Source organism: Dendrobates tinctorius, unplaced genomic scaffold (assembly GCF_039654945.1).
Source record: "Dendrobates tinctorius isolate UK_male_01 unplaced genomic scaffold, ASM3965494v1 ptg000005l, whole genome shotgun sequence".
Classification (NCBI taxonomy): Eukaryota; Metazoa; Chordata; class Amphibia; order Anura; family Dendrobatidae; genus Dendrobates; species Dendrobates tinctorius.
This window is the reverse complement of record NW_027361673.1, coordinates 31171006-31175808: the sequence shown is the minus strand read 5'-3', so window position 1 is coordinate 31175808 and position 4803 is coordinate 31171006.

The window sequence follows — 4803 nt, the reverse complement described above, 5'->3', positions numbered from 1 at the left end:
TGAGATCGCTGTTGCGTCACAAAACTTGTGACTCAGCAGCGATCTCACTAGCGAGATCGCTATGTGTGACAGGGGCTTTAGTCTCTGAATTTTTTCCAATGTCATTTACATCTGAAGGAAGTAAGAGTGAAGTCACCCATTAGTGGCTAGTGATTGGCTACAGGGCTCGTGTGGCATAACAACATCATACAAGCTCCAGGAGTCCTGGCACCAACATCACTGAAAAGGCGCAGGCACTGGATATGAGTACAAGCTGTTATTATTTTATGTGAGATGGTAATTGAGAAGGGATTTTGTGTGTAGTGGATAACCCCTTTAATGGTCTCATTAATACTCCCGTGTAAACCTATGTGACCTTATGTTACCAATGAGTGAATATTGAGCAGTATATAAAGTGCTTAGACTTGTACTGTTCATATGCTAAACTCTGATTAAGGATCATGATCCAAAACGCGTCAGAAATTGAATTCTATATCTTCATCTGATTTTTCAATAAAGCCATGCAAGAATTTTATTGGATTATTGGTGCTGGATACTTCCTTCCTTTGTGTGAATGTTAGTTATACTGGAGACCATATTGGTGTACTGTCTACAGAGTGGATGACAGAAGTTCAGAAATTGGAAGCACATAAATGTATAGCTGGCCTAGCACTAGTGTCCTCGGTCCTTCAGAGGGAGAGAAGCTCATTGAAGGTGCTGTATAGTGTGTCTAATTCACAGATGAGAGTTAACCCCTTAATGACCGCCAATACGCCTTTTAACGGCAGTAGTTAAAGGTACTTAAACCTCAGCGCCGTTAAATAACGGCACTGTGGAAAAGTGTATAGCGCCCCCCAGAGTCTGATTCTCTCTGGGGTCTTGGCTCCCGGGGGTAGCTGAGACACCAGAGAACATGATTTGGGTCAATTTTTACCGACCCTGCTTTTGCGATCGTCGTTATTAACTGTATAATGGCGACTGCAAAAAAAAGCCACGATTTTGCATTTACTTTCTCCTCTGATGTGATCGCATATCAGAGGAGAGAGAAATAGGGTCCCTGATCTCCTCCGGTACCTCCCGGTGGTCCTCGGGCCCTCCTGCATCCTCCAGTGGGCGCCGCCATCTTCTTCCGGGAAGAAAATGGTGGGCGCATGCACAGTTCACCTGCTGAATCTGCCAGCTGGCAGATTCCATTCATTCATTCAACATACATTTTGATCACTGTGATAAACTCTATCACAGTGATCAAAATAAAAAAATTGTAAATAACCCCTCCCCTTTATCACCCCCATAGTTAGGGAAATATAATGAAATAAAGAAAATATGTTTATTTTCATTTTTCCATTAGGGTTAGAATTAGGGTTATTATTGGAATTAGGGTTATTGTTGGAATTAGGGTTAGGGTTAGAATTAGGGTTAGGGTTGGAATTAGGGTTAGGGATTAGGATTAGGGTAAGGGTTCGGATTAGGGTCAGGGGTGTCTTGAGGTTAGAGCTGGAGCTAGAATTGAGGTGTTTCCACTATTTAGGCACCTAAGGGGATCTCCAAATGTAACTTGGCGCCACCATTGATTCCAGCCAATTTAGCATTCAAAGTCAAATGGTGCTCCCTCCATTCCGAGCCCAGACGTGTGCCCAAACAGTGGCTTACCCCAACATATGGGGCATCACCGTACTCAGGACAAATTGCACACCAACTTTGGGGGTCTAATTTCTCCTGTTACCCTTGGGAAAATAAAAAAATTGAGGGCTAAAAAATCACTTTTGTGGAAAAAAAAGATTTTTTAGTTTCACGGCTCTGCGTTATAAACTTCTGTGAACCACTTGGGGGTTCAAAGTGCTCACCAGACATCTAGATAAGTTCCTTTGGGGGTCTAGTTTCCAAAATGGGTTCACTTGTGGGGGTTTCTACTTTTTAGGCACATCATGGGCCCTGCAAATGCAACATGACACCCGCAGGGCATTCCATCAAAGTCTGCATTCCAAAATAGCGCTCTTTCCCTTCTGAGCTCTCCCATGCGCCCAAACAGTAGTTCCTCCCACATATGGGGTATCAGTGTACTCAGGACAAATTGCACAACAACTTTTGTGGTCCAATTTCTCCTGTTAGCCTTGTGAAAATAAAAAATAGCAGGCTAAAATATCATTTTTGAGGAAAAAAAGATTTTTTATTTTCACTGCTCTGCGTTATAAACATCTGTGAAGGACTTGGGGGTTCAAAGTGCTCACCACACATCTAGATAAGTTCCTTAAGGGGTCTAGTTTCCAAAATTGTGTCACTTGTGGGGGGTTTTCACTGTTTAGGCACATCAGGGGCTCTCCAAAGGCAACATGTTGTCCAATCTCAATTCCAGCCAATTCTGCATTGAAAAAGTCAAACGGTGCTCCTTCCCTTCTGAGCTCCACCGTGCGCTCAAACAGTGGTTTACCCCCACATATCGGGTATGGGCGTACTCAGGGCAAATTTCACAACAACTTTGGTGGTCTAATTTCTCTTGTTACCCTTGTAAAAATAAAAATTTGGGGGCGAAAAGATCATTTTTGTGGAAAAAAAAGATTTTTTATTTTCACTGCTCTACATTATAAACTTCTGTGAAGCACTTGGAGGTTCAAAGTGCTCACCACACATGTAGATAAGTTCCTTAAGGGGTCTAGTTTCTAAAATGGGGTCACTTGTTGGGGGTTTCTACTGCTTAGGCACATCAGGGGCTCTCAAAATGCAACATGGCATCCCATCTCAATTCCAGCCAATTCTGCATTGAAAAAGTCAAACAGCGCTCCTTCTGTTCCAAGCCCTGCCATGCGCCCAAACAGTGGTTTACCCCCACATATGGGGTATTGGCATATTCAAGAGAAACTGCACAACAAATTTTGTGGTTCATTTTCTCTTTTTACACTTGTGAAAATAAAAAAAAATTGGTTCTGGTGTAAAATGTCATTTTTTTCCTTTAACATTGCTTCAGTTACTGTGAAGCACATGAAGGGTTAATAAACTTCTTGAATGTGGTTTTGAGCACCTTGAGGGGTTCAGTTTTTAGAATGGTGTCACTTTTGGGTATTTTCTGTCATATTGCCCTTTCAAAGTGACTTCAAATGTGATGTGGTCCCTCAAGAAAATGGTTTTGTAAATTTTGTTGTAAAAATGAGAAATTGCTGGTTAACTTTTAACCCTTATAACTTCCTAACAAAAAAAATGTTGGTTCCAAAATTGTGCTGATGTAAAGCAGACATGTGGGAAATGTTATTTATTAAGTATTTTTGTGACATATCTCTCTGATTTAAGGGCATAAAAATTAAAAACTTGAAAACTGCAAAATTTTAAAAATTTTCACCATATTTCCATTTTTTCATAAATAAATGCAAGTCATATCGAAGAAATTTTACCACTAACATGAAGTAAAATATGTCATGTAAAAACAGTCTCAGAATCAGCGTTATCCGTTAAAGCGTTCCAGAGGTATAACCTCATAAACGGACAGTAGTCAGAATTGTAAAAATTGGCCTGGTCATTAAGCTGTAAATTGGCTCCGAAACTAAGGGGTTAAATAGTTTGTCAAGACTCAAGTCATATGTAAAAAGTGTTGATATCATCAGATGAGAAACAAGCACATCTAAGGTTTAGATTTTGTAGGTGACTGAAATTCCAACTTTCTTGATTGTGTCCCTTGCACTAGCATTTAATAACACTTGAAAGTGTGCCTGGTGACAAAAACTGAATCTTTAGTTAAGAGAATTTTTTTATTTGCAGATTTTGGACATGTTTAAATACGTCCAACCATGCACCAGTGGACAAGAGAAACCATGCCGAAGGCTAAATACCTCACTCACACAAATCTAGTACAAATATGTGAAATATGATAGAAGGATATTAACATACCTTGGAATCAGCAGATAATTGCCAGTATCATCCTCTTTAAGTACTTTGTTCTCTTGGAGGTCATACATTACAGGGCATAAACTGTTATTTTTTCTTTTCTTGTAGTTCTCCAGTTATTGTACTTGTTCTTTCAAGTCTCCGGGTTTTTTTTGTATCAGTTTGTAATCTTGAGGAAGGTTACAATAAATTGAGTTACTTAGTTTGCAAATATATTACAAGCTGTGTAGTATATACTAGGGTAATCGATAATGAATGGGCATGGACTGTACTAGAGATTATCAACAAGTTATTTTTATTGAGATTATCAAATCAATTAGCAGAGAATCAAATTTGGATCAAATTTTGTAAAATTTGCAAGACCTGTGGTTTTGGCTGAGGGTAATGCTTGATGGTTCATTATTATTTCTTGGTGTCCACCAGGTTTTGGAGCTCCAAAAATTTCCTTACTGACAAGTTATTTATTGTAATATTTGTATAACAAAATGCCAATTTGGCCAATTAATCCAAAGAAAAAAATGACACGAATGTTGATGTGGTTGGGAGTGGGACCCGTTTGAATGGGGTGATGATATGAAATGGTTGGGTGGTAGTAAGGGGACAGTCGGAGGGAAGCCTCTACCATACTGCAGTCAAGTAGTTGTGTCAATCAATAAACAGAACCCAATCAGCTTCTTCAGATTCTACATGGAGGAGCAGAACACTGTGTGCGTGTGGTGATACCACGCTTTTTATTTATAATAATGGATGTACAGTATAAGTGATCATAGTGATCATACCTTGAAAAATTGTCAGCGGGGTCTCAGTGGTGACGATGCATGCTCCAAGCTCACAGGACCTGAAGCATGTGACTGCTGGGGGCGTGGCCTCAACACCACAGAGCCAGGAGCTGCAGGGAAACTCCTAGAAAGGTAACTACTGGACAATGTTACCAAGGGGCATAGACAGAGA